Genomic DNA, 15,412 nt, shown 5'->3' on the forward strand with positions numbered 1-15,412 from the left:
GGGATCACAAGGGTCTCGCTCTCATTCTGCTATGGCCGGTGTCCAGGGAGGACTCCGTCTGTTTTCCTGCTGCCCCCGATCCCGATCCGTGCGTTCCTGAATCCAGCTCTCGACCATCGCTAGGCCCAGCCTGGGCCTTCCCGGAGCCTGCCCTGCAGTGCCGGTGGTGACATGGCTGACTTCAGGGGAGCTCAATCTTGGTTTTATATATATATTTATATATATTTGATTATTTCTATTATTATTATTATACTTTTTTTTTCATTATTATAGTTTATTAAAACTGTTTTAATTTTCCAACCCAGAAGTCTCTCTCCCTTTTCCCTTTCCCTTTCCCTCTGGGGGGAGGGGGGGGATAACAGAGGGCATCTGCCACAGGTTTATTCGCCAACCCAACTTTAAACCGTGACAGACTGAGAATGTGGTATTTGACAAAGTCCAAATATCAATTCCTTGTTTTACCTCTGACCTTTCAGTCTGCGATACTCCAGAGGTTTTACTGAGAATGGAGATTGAAAACCACGCTATACAAATGAACATACGATTCTTAAAGGTCACGAAATCTAACCTGGATAGAGACAGCAGAAGTAACGAAGACGCTGTCTTGGTGCTAGCCTTTGCTCCCTTTGTGCTGCTCTGGGTTTTTGGAAGCTGGTGCAGACCATAGGCTCCCTGGGGAAACCTGACAAAACCCCTGTGATTTTCCTACTCTGTGCTAAGAACTGCCCTAGCCTAGACTTTATACAATGCAAAAGAGATTTAGAAAGCACCTTTGTTTCTTCCCTTGGAATATAATTTCATAGCTGTATCCCTCAGGAGATGCTTAAAGTCTTGTCTATGCTAGGAAGGTTTTGCTGGTATATTAATACCAGCAGCCAATCCCAGAGGAGATGCAGCTTATTCTGCTGGTATAAATTACAGCAATTCCCCAAATAAAATACGATAAGGATTTTTCATCCTGCTACTGTATTTGCACTAGGGATTTTCCAGCATGGGTTCAGCGTTTGATCCTTTTTCACGCTTCTGGCAGATGCATGTAAATTGTCAGAAGTGGTTCTCCCCCTTCCCTGCAGACCCTGGGTCCTCAGCTCCTCCTGTTCCTGGTTGGTGTTGCCTCCCAGAGCTGGGTGTGACTGCTTGCTTCTGCATGCCTCAGGTCTAATGTTTTGATGGTGTGTGACTGGTGTGATGGATGTTGGCGGCCCAATGTTAAGCTGGCCTAAGTTAAATCAGCATTTTGAAAATGCGATGAGGGGAAGTGGATGTCCCAGTGTTTTCCGCACAACAAACTGTTCACTGGCTGTGCTAATATCTCCTTCAAACCCTACAGTTCCAAATACCCTGAAATATCAAGGTGGCCAGGTCTTGCCTTGCATGTAAACTTTCTTCATCTGAGGTTATCATCACGACTCTGTCTTTAAGAGGCTCTATTTCCTCAATAATTTCATTTTGACACTATGCCTCAGCTATAGTTAATATGAATTATAGATATCAGAAACTGTTATTGTTACAATACATACATGTTGTGTGATTCTGGAATTAGAAGGTCAGGCAGTAAAGCAAATGCCAACATCCAATAAATATTTTTTTCAGTCTTGCTTAAATAACTCCTGTTAACCACACTATAGCAATCAGATGACATTGGGTATCACCTGTTCCACAGCAATAAAAAACCTTGTCATCCATGTGTTGGTTCATGTCATTCGTCAGAACCATCACCACAGGCCTGCACAGACATGATGGTAATCGATAACTCATCAGTGACTCAGCAGAAGCATCCTGGGTGAGATCTGTGCCGTCACTGACCTATTTTCTTTCTTATGCCAAGCTGCTCCTCCATTAATACTCCCAAGCAGTCACCTACGCGGGCCTGCGCTCTAAGGTACAGTAATGCCAGTAATGTTTGCTTTCAGTATAAAACATTCATATTTCCGTTGTGCCAAGAGGCTGCAGCCCGGATGCGATTTGCACTGCGGTCTGCAGTGAGTGGATCCATTCTGCCTGAGACGAGGCAGAGCAGGAGCAGGGGAACTGGAATGGGAGTGGGAATGTGACAAGCAGCACTAGATGCGAGGATGCAAGGCAGCTGTTGCACGGCCTGATTAAATTGCGGGGGCATTGCATCTGCTTTATGCAGAGGTGCCTCGAAACCTTTTCAAGCCACACAGCCCTATATTAGAGGAGCCGATTTGCTGGTACCACTACTAGGGGTGTCATCGAGTGGGCATCATCAAACAGTTGCCCTCCCCGGCCGGGCCCTGCTGGGATGCCGCCGTTAATGGGGGCTGCGCTGGGGAGGGGGGGAGGAAAAAAATAACAGAGTTTATTGAAAAGAGGGCGGAGCAGCCACCCCGGCCGAGCTCCGCCGGTGCAGGGGCAGCCGTCCCGGGCCACCGCGGCGAACGAGGGCCAGGACTGCCCCCCGGCGCCGCGCGGTGCAGCCGCGCTCCGTGCGGGCACGGCGACCCTGCACGCCCGCCCCCCGCCGGCGCCCGGCCGCCATACTGCGGGGCAACCGAAACTTGTTACACGCGGGCACCAACTCCTCCTCCCGCCGCCGCCCTGCCCCCGCCGGCTCGGGGGGGAGGGGGCTGCGCCGGCCCAGCCTGCCGCGGGGAAGGCGCCGAGGCGGGCGGGGGCTGAGGCAGCGCGGGCAGACCCCGCAGGTAGGAGCGACCGGCGGGGTGGGCTGCGCGCCGCCCGGGGCCGGGGGAGGAGGCGGCGCCGGGGTTGGGAGGAGGAGGCGGCAGCGGCGCTGGTGGTGGAGGTGGAGGCGGAGGCAGAGGCCGGGCGGCCGCCGCTGGGGCGAGCGTGTGGCCGTGCCCGCCGTGCCTCCTACCGCCGAGGTGGGTGCGGGGGCTGCCGGGGCTCGGGTCTGCGCCGCGGCGGGGCGCCGGGCGGGCGGTGCCGGCGCACTTGCAGAGCGGGGCCTCCTGCCCGGCGGGGCCGAGCCCGCCCGCCGGCTCGGGGAGGGGGCGCGGGCGGCGGCGAGGTGGGACCTGGCGCGGGCGCTGGCAGCCCCCGCCGGCGGCGCGGCCGGAGCGGAGAGGAGGAGCCTCCCGCAGCAAATGAGCGAGGGCCGGCAGGTTTATAGATGTGCTTTTTCTCCCACCGCCCCCAAGCCCCGCTGACTCCGGCGGCAGCTGCCCGCCGGCCCTCCCGCCGCCTGCGGCGGCTCCCCTCGGTGCGTCCCGGGGCGGCGGGCCAGCGCCCGGGCCCCACTGCCGGTCCTGGCTGCACCTGCCGCGACGGTGGGGCAGGGTGGGGGCCGAGAGCACCTCCCGGGGACGGTGAATACGGATGCGAGGCGCTTGCGCCCAGCCGGGGAGTGGCCCGGTCGTTTCCCAGTGGCAGCCCCGGTTGCCAGCGCTCCGTCTGGGCACTTCAGGGAAGGCTGCTGTCTGCTGGGAACCGCCGTCCCTTGCTCGACGACTGGCAGGACGCTGTACTGGGTGCCTGCTGTTGGGAACCTGGCTGCATATGTTTTGAGGAGCTGTTATACGGTGGTTTATCTTTCAGCTGTCAGGAGAGTTTAAATCAGGTCTGCACAGAGACGCTGAGTTTGCAAGGGATGGGTAAAGGGACATAAGAGCTTCCTGTCTGTTCCTACCTGCCCTCCAGCTGATTGTAAGGGGTTGTCTTCTCTGCTGCTTCGTGGAGGTGCGGGCTGTTTGGCGGTGTTTTCGGCGCATGCAAAACCACGTAGCATCGGTGTTTAAGCGAGAAGGAGCGAATGGATGAATGCAGTGATTCTAACTTCATTGTTGCAGCTCGTTTCTACTACCTGACTGCCATTAGCAGGGAGAGGAACAGGAGCTTGTTCCTGCCCTGATGTGGGAGGGAACCTTATGGATCTGCAGGTTGAAGGTCTTGGTTGAAGGACTTGTTCATGTCTGCTCTTCGGTTTTGTGCTGAAACATTTTCCTGCCTTCCTCTTACCTCCTGTCTTTGTTATCACCTACCTCTTGTAAGGAGATACTTCAGCTGAATAATGTGAAACATTACCTTCAATTCTATGACACTCAAGTATTTCTAGTAGGCTCTGGAAATCAAGGTAGTAGTGTTTTTTTTTAAATTAAAATTCTTACAGTAATTAGCTGTAGCCTGTTGACTGCTTTATGACCATCAGGCTCAGAAATATCTACTGATCTCATACCCCCTTTCAGATACCTATATGGAGGTTTTGTTAGAGAACTGTTTAACGACTTCTTTTATTAGAAAGAGTGCGACCTGAGGCAGTTATGCAAGTGCACCTAACGGAAGACCTGCTGCCTGCGCAGCCATGCGGGTGGCGTATGCGGAGGCCGTGCCGGAGTGGGAGTATCATTTACAGACTGGGTTAGAAAGGGGCATTGTAAGAGAGAGAACCGAGTAACTCGTGTAGGGTGAAACACTGCACGTACCATGTTGCCTGCTGCACAGGGACATGTACGAGTACAGTGTGCTGTCTGTGATGAGCAGGCTATGGGCAGGCACGTGTAATTCTTTCAGGTAGCAGAGATGACGTGCAGGCAGCTCTTTTCCACTGAAAGCAAATGAGTGGCAAGGGAATAGGTTTCTACGTGTATGTTCGTCAAGGAAAAAAAGACAGCTTTGCAAATGTGGAGCTGCACTGACAGATGAAGTATGTCTCTACTGGGATTTCTTGGGCTAGAGAGCAAATAATTCACCCCCCACCCCTGAAAAGCAATTATTCTATGTACACTTTATGGTGATCAGGGTTTGCTACAGAGTCTACTGACAAAAGCTGCTTGCACTCATACCTACCAAAATAGGTCTATAGCCTTTTTTTTTTTTTTTTTTTTTTGAAAGAAACAAAAGGCCTTGTAGCTGGTGGGAAGGGCGGTAGCTCCTTCCACAGCGATTGAAGCGTTTGATGTCCATGTTTGATGTGAATGGATTTATTCAAAACTGTTAAGACTGATTCATATATTTTTCTGGACTTTGTAAGTACAGGTGTGCATGGAGACTGCGTTTCATGTGCTGTGTTGCCCTCTCTTTGCTGGTGTTATGATTCAGTCCCCTCTCCTCCCCCAGTACAAACAGCTATTACACCAAACACTTGATAACCTTTTGTTAACCTGCTCGCATGGATACAGCTGTGCCCTGCCAAAAGTGTGGCTTTATACCACTTAGAGGTCCTGTAAGAAGGAGAGATGATCTGCATGTCCTGGCGCTTCCCTCGCTGGCCTGCCTTCTGAGCAGCTGAGCTTCAGAGTTACCCGCTTCTCATGCAGCCTCTTACGGGGGAGTAGCTGGAGACCTCTTGAGAGGATCTGTAACCTGCCCAGGGCCACTTGGCTCCATCTGGAGAGCACTGTGCTCGCTCTGCTGCGTGCTCTCACGCTCTCTCCCAGCCATCTTAAGGGGTGCATGTTGTGTGAACATTATGGTTTTAAAATGTGTTGTCTTGGATGTTTTCTTGCAGTGAAGTAAGTGGACTTCTCTTTCGGTCATGCCAAAATGAACTCTTGATCTGAGCTGCTCTCACTTGGTCTAATAGTTGCATATGCCACCTAGTTCGCAAAAGGTGTTGGATAAATGCATGCATGGTAGATGGTTGTGCCTTACTCTGATTCTAGGGATGATGATCCAAAGTGGGACTCTTATTTAAGTAAGTGGCAATAACTCGGACAGAAATGCTTCAAGGTTTAATGTTATCTCTGAACATCTCAAATGTTTTGAGTTCTTGTTTTCTCTGGAAAAAAATGGAATCTCAAGCCACAGTTGATGCAATTTCGTAGATGATAAGAAAATAAAGTATTTCCCCTGAACGCTCAAGGACGAAATTCATTGTCCCAGTTTTTGCTGTGCAAAGAATTTGAAATGAGTAGTGACAGGGAAGGAAAGATGTAATTGCCAAGGTTGACTAACATTTCTTTTAAGCCTTCATTGCATCCAAGTGTGAGATCTTGTAAATATTCATATTATTCTATGATTTAAATGAGTTGAAAAGTAGTTTCTGAAAGTGCATGACCATGAAAGTGTTATTCATTAATGGATGCTGATCTACTATGCTTCCCACTAAACTGAGGCTTAAATTACTTGTAGACATAACTGAGAGAATATTTCACGATGTTTTAGTTTTAGAAAAATGCATGAAACAGTAATATGTTCCAGATAGCATGTGACAATGAGGATGCAGACTTAAAGGTGACAACACAAAGAAGCAAAGCAGGTCATAAACTTCCCTGAGTTACTCTTTAAAGGTTCCTTTTTTTACATTTGTATATAAATTACTGTTTGAAAGTTTAAAATGAGAATTCAGATTTTCATTATTGTGGTAATATTAAACAGTTTTGGGTTGTTCCTTGTTGTGCCTAATACTCAGATGCTGTGTGCTGTGTTTCGTCAGCTAAAGAAAGGTGCGCCCACTTGAGGGCTTGTATAATAAGGAGCTGGGAAGTGCTTTTGGCTGTTTTATTTGATTTTTCTTTCCCTGAAGCTTTCCCCCTCCTCTCATCTAACTGGTTGTTTCTTTGATGATAAAGTGGCATTTTATAAGGCTGGCTTTGCATAGTCCTGTCTTGAGTGTCTAGGCAGATAGGTGGAAGTGTATCAAAAAGAGTGAGGAAGGTCCCACTTCTCTTACTGGGGTCTTGAGTTTCAGGAAGATGAAGTGGCTGCAGAGTTGCTTTTTCATTGTGGCACACGACTGGTTGTGTACCAAGAGAAGCCCGTGAATGCTGAAAGGATGCTGCTGCGGCTGCCATTTGCAGAGTTAACTGTGCATTGATGTAGCTGTAACAGGCTGGGTGGAAGCTGTTTTAACTGTTTTCCCTCCGACATGAGGGTTTCATCTTTGTTCTCAGATGAGTTAATGAAAGGAAGGAAAATGACTTCTTGTGTTCCCACAACTGTTCAGTTACAAACCAAAAGTAGCACCTCATATTTCAGGCTAGTGTGTGCCATCATCTTGGATGGGGTAGTTGCAGGTCTTGCTGTCCAGAACTGGATTAACGAAGTCTTGAGTTTAATTGTGTTCTGGCCAAAAGGCTTTTATGTTCTGTCTTTTATCTACCTGTAAAGTTCCAGAAATAAAAAAAGGGCTGCTCAGCTTTCTGACTGGAGGTATTGCTGCAGCTTGCTTTCACTATGAGAGAGGTTAGTGCCTGTAGTGAGGAGGGTGTTGCGCTCCGCATCTGCTAACCTTGGGTGTCCAGGAGCCGCTCTTTTGCCTCCTGCTCCCCGCCTTGCCAAGCTGTGCTGCAGCAGGCTCATGGGTACGTGAACGCATTTCTGAAAACGGCGTGAGTGAACAAGAAACTTATTTTTGGTACTGTTAGCGCTTTTTTATGGTGGGGTGGAGGGAGGAGAAAGAAAAGACTTTTTTCCCATGACAGGGCATGCATGTTGTTTGTAGTACTGCGACTCAGATTTTTGACAAGTGAGTGTTTTAAAGCACCAAACGGCAGACTTTACTTCAACAGTATATTTTTACAGTGCTTGAGGGGGAGACAAAACAGATGGCAAATTAATAAAAATGGCAAATTAATAAAAATTTGGACTACAGATATGAGCAGATAAGGAACTTTTCTAAGGACAGTAAATAAAGCCCATGTATCAAGTTTAGAAGAAGTTTGTTAGCAATCTAGAAATAATACTGATTTTCCTCTCTTTCCCTCTTTTTCTGCATAATTATTTTTTTCTGTCTGTTCAGGTACAGCAGTGAACTCATAATCCACCAGGCATTTTCTGCATTGATCCTCTTAAAAAATTAGCATTAGCCTATATATGAGGCAGACCAAAGAGGATTGAACACTGTGCTGCAAAATTAGTACCTGTTGGCCTCATTGCAAGGACAGGCAGGTTACGTTTCGCTTGTTCCCTCTCTCTGAAGAATGCTTTTGGTGCTGTGATACGGCATGGGCTTGAATGAAGAACAGGTGGTAGTGCATTGCGAGGAGCTTGATTTGTACGTTCCTGTGCACGATTGTGCGTGCCGAGCAGATGTGTACGTGATTGAGCACTTACATGAAATGTATGGAATTGGCAGACTGGGAAATCTTGATGTCCTTAATGCATCTGGTTACTCAGCTGAGCTGGGAGACAGAGAGGATGTGCAAAGCAGGGGAAAGTTTATGGAGACAGGCATTTCTGCTGGGAAAGCAGGCAGGAGAGGAGAAACTTCTGCAAACTTCGTTATTTTTTTGCTGGTATGCAAGAGAGCAACTGGTGTCTGGAAGCTAAAGCAGGTCTAACACGACTGCAGTGAGGTGAGACAGAGTGGGGAGGCTGGTGTTCTCCTGTTCTTGAACATGGCCTGCTAGCATCGGACAGATTTGCATGCATTGCAAATGCCAGAGGGGGAGGAAAAGGGGGAAAAATGCATGAAACGTGATTATAGTTCTTGCTTTGTTCAAGAGCAGTTTCCAAGGGCAGGCTTTAACTGTGTTTCTGCTGAGTTTTTCCTTCTTGCCTTGATGTAAAGCAGGCATTCTCCTTGCCCCAAATGATTCGGTTTTATATGTATATGCTTGGTTGTGCTTGTTGTTTTGTTGTGTTTTTTTTTTTCTTTTCATAAACAAATGATGCTTTATGAACTTTGTCATTGTTTATACAAAGAGATGCATAGAAAAGTAGAGGCTTTTTTTTTTTTTAAAGAATGTCTTTGTTCTCATTTCCACTGAAAGAAATAATGTGTTATGGTTGGGTGTTACTGGAAAAACAATGCAGGATATAGGGAAGAGACCTAGAGATGTGAAAGTGCTTGGATTTGTGTTTAAGTTATCTCTCAGTCTAACTTTGATGTGTTTTGGGGAGAAAGGAACAATACAGACTTTTTTTAAACAAAGCGTGCTATGAATTTATGTCTTAAATTAGGCTGTTGAGGTTGCGCTTGGCTTTGCTTAGGATTGTTGTAGTTAAACTCCCAAGTTTGAAATACTTCAGACGGAACTAGCTGTCACGTAGGTTGTTTAGCGTAAAATAGGTTGGTCAAAGTTTGTTAAATTTGGTAATTTACCTCTGTAAAATGTGTTATTGTAACTTCCCAGTTCGCAAGTTGTGTCTTGTGACAGTAGGAAAAGATAAACCTGCTGTGCCGTGTGGTGTTTGGGACTGTTGTATGCATGTAACACTGGTATGTTCTCTGGAGTTACAGTAACTTTTAACTATCGATAGAATATTTTACAGATACTTTTCTCTGTGATTTTACCTCATCCAGTAATGCTTGAATTTATTCAGAAGCCATTTATTAAGCAACATTTAAGAAATAAAGTCCCAGTTGTTAACGCAAGAAGAACACTTGCTGTTCAGTGAAACCAGGTGAGATTCCTCTCATTCATCAGAGGACATAAGGAAGACAAGAGTTTGTGGAAAGAGGCTTTACCTTTCATTGGACCAACTGATATAATTGGGAAAGTGATGGGAATATAGACAGGCTTTTGCACAATTGGTCTTTTCTCAACCTAATCTAATAAAATATTTATCACCTTTCCCTGTGAGTCCCATGTTGGATGTTCTTGATAGGGTCTGTAATTCTTGCCAGACATTGTAGTGTGGGCTGTGAGATATTTCTGAGTGTAAATCTGTATTTAATTTGAGTATGCTAAGAATGATCTGCAAATCATTTACAAACAGAGGAGTGTTCTGCACACGGAAATTAGTAGTCAGGGCCCTGACCTTGCTAACTGATCTGTGCAGGTGGAGCATAGTTTGAGGTTGGGGATATGCCCGTAGAGGTTCATCTGTAGGACAGGGGTCCTGCACAAACATACTGTCCTGATGCCTCAGAAAACGCCAAAATTAATTAAAAATAGTTGCTGTAGTAACAGGGTAGTAATGCTTTAATTTGTCATTTTGCATATAGAAGTCTGCTGGAGCAATGTTGTGCTCAAAGCTTTTTTCTGTTCCCACATTTCAGTTGTTTCTTTTAACAAAAAGTGCGTAAACTGACCAGAGGCAAGAAATTATGCATTCCTGTTTTCACTCAGCAATTGCATAATTACTAAGGATTTGCTAGAGATGCATATGTATGTGCACACAGATCCTCTTCTGTATTTGGCTGCAGATGTACCCTACCTGAAGGGTCCATTTGTCAGAAAATTAGTCATCTATCAGAAGTGTAGGTGCAAAGAAAATAAATACCTTTGACAGAACTAATTTCCACCCCTCCACCCCCCCTCCAAGAACACAAACCAAAATCAAATTCCATGAAGCCACTAAAAAGTATCTGTCTTTTGCTCAGGAGTAAGAATTACTTTTTTTTTTTTTTTTTTTTTTTTTTTAACCTGTTAAAATCTAGTCTTACTTAGATGAGAGAATGGCTGCCTTTTTCTTCTTGGAATTGTTGGGTTTGTTAAAAATCCGCAGTTACGTTTTAGATACTTGGCCCTATTGAAGTAAGTTTACTATTTAGTTGGATCTGACTAGGGTTTTACTCCAAGTGTCAGGGAAATTGATAAACTGCCTTGAAAGGTCATCCTGATTATCTGCTAGGTAAGTGACACATACAATGGCCTTTTCATTTCACTTCTTTTTCACAGGATTTACTTGTGAGGGATTGTATGATAAGTATGTAAGAAAGACCTTTTCAGAGGCTTAAGAGCTTTCCTTTCAGTGCAATTCTATCTCCCCCAAGAGTTAATTAATTAAATAAATAAAATCCCAACCCATATGTATACATTCGCAGCAAATTAATTGTTTAAAATATTTGACTAGCTATTTTCAATGAGGGTAGATACTACTGAAGTACAGTTGTCTTCAAATATACAAATAAATAACTCTAAGTGTATCTTGAATCTTATATTTTATATGTCTAAGGGATTTATTATTGCAGTGGCAGAGGGTGTGTGACAAATCTATTTCATACAGACACATATGGCTCTGTAAATTAAATGCATGTATGTTAAAGCTAGATTTAGTATTGGCTCACAGAATTAAGGTTCTGGTAAGGAGACATTCTCCAGTGGTTGAATTTTCCTATTTGGAATTGATTTTTTTTTTTTTTTTTTTTTTTTTTTTAAAAAAGGCTCTGCTTGCATCTGCCCTGAAATGGGCCTCCTATGTGCATAAATTGATTGTGCATCAAATGGTACATGCTGATATTCAGGAATTCCACTGAGGTTTTTAAGAATTTCTTTTTCCTGCTTTAGTACTGACAGCCACCAGGGAAAAAAGTGACCATTATTCAGAGCCTGTCTTCTGTTGTTTGATTTAATTGTTGGCTTTTATGAGAGCTCAGTTCCTGTCGCTGCATGTCTGCCTCTGTTTTTCTTCATAGCTATGCCTTCATCATCTGAAATAGGATGCAGATTTATTATGTCAGTTGCTTTGGAAAAAGAAGTTTCTCAACACATTATGAAATGATGCTTTTGATCAGGTGAAGCATCTGATGGCCTTTGCACTCTCTGGTTTCTGCTTAGTGTTTGCCGAGAAGGCTGTACCCATTGAAGTTCAATTTGCTGCTGTGTGAAGGATGGTGCCGAAATAGGTCTGAGAGCATGTTCAGGGGAAGGGGTGAGCGCAGCAGAAAATCAGTTGAGCGGAAGTAGTTAATGTTTGTCTGTGGAAGGTGAATGGAGTCAGCTGTGCTAATTTCTATGCAATAAATGGGATTCGGGAGTCAAAGGTGTTAATGTGACCCTGTCATTACGTGGCGCTCATCAGTGAAGGGAGCTTTGAGGTTCCCACAGAGGGATCTTGGCCTGCATATTTCCATGGCAACTGCCATCACTTAAACACTTATAACCTTTGATTAAGGATACAAAAAGGAGGGGAAAACCTTTTAAACATTACAAATGTAAAGCTTTAACTAGGTCTTTGATTTTAACGATGTTCCTTATTTACATTCCTTGGGGTGTGGAGGTTTTATAAGGAACACAGCTGTCCCGTCCCCATTTGGTAGACTTTGAGATGACATTTCAGGGTAAATGTGATGTTCTGGAGATAGCTATCTGACTTTGATCATAGCTGCACTGACATCACTCCACCAATTTATTTGCTATTTATTTACATTAGTGTATTTTGTACCAAAATTATTCCAGAAGTCTATTATGCAAAGAGATTTGTGTCTCTGATAAAAGGGTTTGAGGAAAAGAGCTAATTATGTGTTGAACAAAACTTATTTTTAAATAGGAGGAACAGGAGATATACCCTAAATTACAGTCTTACACAGCATAATGGCTGATGCACAAAAACCTTATGCTAGTGGGGAGAGCAAGCTGTTCCCGCAGAATCTGAGGCTTGCTGTTGGCTTGCAAACTGTGCCGAAGGGCATGTTTATGCTTGGTGCATCTTCCCATCCCTCCCTCCTCTCTCCCCTGTGCGTGTTCTTTAAAGTATTTTACTTCATGCTATGGTGGCCAGGTAGCAGTGCTGTGAAAGAAGTGCCCTCCATTCAGGTCAGGTATTCTCACGTCTGATGCTCAGGTGCAGCATGTTACGCTTTCTGGGAGTTTCTCCCTGCTGGAAAGAAGTGGAATTTTGGAAGCAAACTGAATAATTTTCCATTATATTTTTCTGCTTTCTTTTTAATCTTCTGGTTTGGTTTTGTTTTTCTATTTCCTTTTTTTGCCACCTGCCATTCTATTTGCATCATCCTGGGGGAGATGGAGGAAACCGAATGTGCTAGTGGATTTCATGGTTATGCTACCTAAAGTTGAGCCACAATTTCAGGACTAGCACAGTGGGAGCTCTGAAGAGGGATGAAATAAAGCTGTGTTTCTCTGTGCCTTTACTCTGGGCAGCTGAAATCTGAGTTTGCGTTGTACTAATCAGTACTGGCTGTAGGTGAGGGCAGAAGTGGTACAACTGGCTCGGTGAGAGAAAAATCACAAGTGTAAAGAGCTGTTTTGCTAGGCCTGTATGCTCCAGCATTTCGCCATTATTTCTTTTCTTTCAGAAGGAAGAGATGTATAGATACTGCTAAGCCTAATAGCTGGTGATTGGTAGTTTAAATGGACACGGCTGGCTACGGTTGCCAAAACAGAGAGTTTTGCTGCTGCAGATGTATTGTTCCATTTGAATTTCTAAGGCTGAGCACACTGTATGGTTGTTAGTAGCCTCATGTGCTGCATCTGCTGGGACCACGGAGGGGCATTTGTGCTGCTCTGGTACAAGCCCTTAACATTCCTCAAGAAAGTTTTTAGTGCTGAAAGACCTGGTTGGTTACTGTGGGAAGTTCATAATGACCACACAAGCACGACTGGAAAGTTCATGATACTGGGATGTTTCTAAGGATGTCCTCCATTACAGAAGAACAGAAAGGAGAAGAAAACTTGAAGGAAAAATGAAAGGGTGTTTTTTTTTCATTCAGGCTAGCTACGGACTAATCCGTGCAATTTTGGGTTGGGAATGATTTTCAGTAGCTGTTGTGATATGAGTGTGTACTTCTGTCTACCCTGTGAAATAAGAGAAAGAACTTTTCTGGTGACGTGTTGCCTGCTTGGGATCTAAATATGCTTTTGAAAAGCAGCAGCATACAGAGGTCATCTTGACGTCAGGGCTGTATGTCACATGGACTTCTTGGCATAGTCACAGCATTTCCCACCATTTTCATGAATCAGAAAGGTGGGGTTTGGGATTAGTCTTTTTTTTTTTTTTTAATAGTCAGAGGATGAAAGCTATACAGCTGAGTCTCAGGAAACAGCCCAAGGCGTCGTCCATGTTGAAATGTGCATGTACTAGTATGGATAGCTTGATATTACATATTCTTTTGTTGCATTTTGAGTGTTTCCTTTTAGTATATTGGAATGTTTGTGATCCAGTGCACATTTTATAACAGTGATGTCATCACGAAATGGGTTGGCTTATTTATGAGGATTATGAATGCACAGGTGTTACTAGTGTTAAGAGAACTCGGAGCTGTGTTTGTATATTTTACAAACTTAGAAGCTGCTCTACTTCACAGTGATTTCCCCCCCCCGCTTCTTTTCTTCTTGTCTGAGTTCCTTACTCCACTTTTCCCTTTCTACCTTTAAAACAATTACCCATTCTTAGTTTTTTTACATACCATCAGCAGTTCTACAGCTCAAGTGGAGTTTTGTGAAAGTTCTTGATTAATCCTTGTTGTTTCTGTTCTGGAGATGCCTAGCTGGAGGAGCTTTGTAACGAGAGGAGTGTGGTTACTGATCCCGTGTTGTGAGGAGAAGGGTTGAAGACTTGTATAGGCATTAGGGCACTCACTGGGTAATGCTGGTCTCCTGAATGACAGCATCCCCAAAGGGCTGGGTTTGGGGAGGAGCTCTGTAGGGAGGTGGCAGACTCAAACTCTCTGAGGGCATTTGTGGGCTCAGCTAACGGCCTGTGATGGTGGCAGGTCACTGATGAAGCTGGTCTTACCTGCTGGCAGAAGTCAACTCCCAAAGCAGACTAATGAGTGTTTTGAAAAAGAATGGTGATTTGGTATGGGGGGGATGTAACAACTCAAGTTGACCCACTGGCAAGCTGGATAGGAAAGAAAAGCCTGGTGAGCACGTGTCTCTCTGAGAGAAGACCTTGGCTGTAGTAAAGGGTCAGGTCCAGAGAGAGGTCTCTTAATTAGTATGCTTTCAGATCCTTAAAAGTAAGGATATCTTTGGCTGAGCTCCTTTTCGATTGCTGAGGTATGAGGTGTTGTTTTGGCAACTTTTGTTTTAAACCAGAGTTAAACAACTACATTTTAAGGCTGAAACAACTACTGGATCAAGTTGCCTTGCCACCTGCATACAAGACACTATGCGAGTGTATCCAGTTACACCCATGAAGAGGGCTGTCATTTGTCTTTGGATGGAAGAATGCTCTCAGTGAAACGCCAAAGTTACAAACCCGCTTTCTAAGGTGGTTTTGTTCCAGTGGTTACTCACCAGAGAAGGAAAGCCATGAGTTTTTTGTCAGCTCCTGCAATGGGGAGGGAGAGCACTGCCATACCCATAGTACAGTGCTCAGGATGGACTGGGTCAGTCCTTGAGGAAAAAAAAACTTGTTTGATAGCTTTCTTCTGTTATCGTTTACAACTAAGACTTTTAACTTCTGTTTCAGGCTCCTGCAAGCTTGTTTAGGAGCTTTGTAAGGGTTTATGTCCTGTTTCATCACTGATAACAAGCAGCAAGCTCCAGTTAAATAATATTATTTGAAACTTCCTAAAAGGCAGATAGAGGTGTGTGGAGGTGGGGAACAGACTTGTCAAAAATTAAATCTTGAAAGCACATGTTGGAGTTTGGAGATAGGCAAATAAAATGTGGGACAGACCCTGACGATCTGAACATGCCCCTCCAGCTGGAAAGGTGCTGCAGCAGCTCTAACTTGTGCGTGCAGACCCTGATGTTTGGGGAGTCTTGGTGGTCAGTTCATGCAGATGCCAAAGTGTCTGTCCGGATAAAGCTTTCCTGGAATAGATACGTATGCAAGAGATAATATTGTAGCCTTTGTTCAGAGTTTGCATATTTTTATGTTGGCTTCTGAAAAATCTTTTAATGGTTTCACTAAAAAG

At 44.8% G+C, this 15,412-nt stretch overlaps 1 protein-coding gene across 6 annotated transcripts in view; it reads left to right on the forward strand.

Moving 5' to 3' along the window:
• The first annotated feature begins 2,594 nt into the window (after positions 1 to 2,594).
• SEMA4D (semaphorin 4D) overlaps positions 2,595 to 15,412 on the forward strand; it is a 102,883-nt gene continuing 90,065 nt past the window's right edge. For 5 of the 6 annotated variants that reach the window (XM_068423246.1, XM_068423247.1, XM_068423241.1 and 2 more), the window contains exon 1: positions 2,595 to 2,666. The gene's annotated coding sequence lies outside the window, so the exon portion shown is untranslated. Of the gene's footprint in view, positions 2,667 to 4,868; positions 4,947 to 15,412 lie in introns of those variants that run through there. The other variant, XM_068423243.1, reaches the window with a different exon arrangement.

The sequence above is a fragment of the Nyctibius grandis genome, chromosome Z, assembly GCF_013368605.1.
Source record: "Nyctibius grandis isolate bNycGra1 chromosome Z, bNycGra1.pri, whole genome shotgun sequence".
In the NCBI taxonomy this organism is placed as follows: domain Eukaryota; kingdom Metazoa; phylum Chordata; class Aves; order Nyctibiiformes; family Nyctibiidae; genus Nyctibius; species Nyctibius grandis.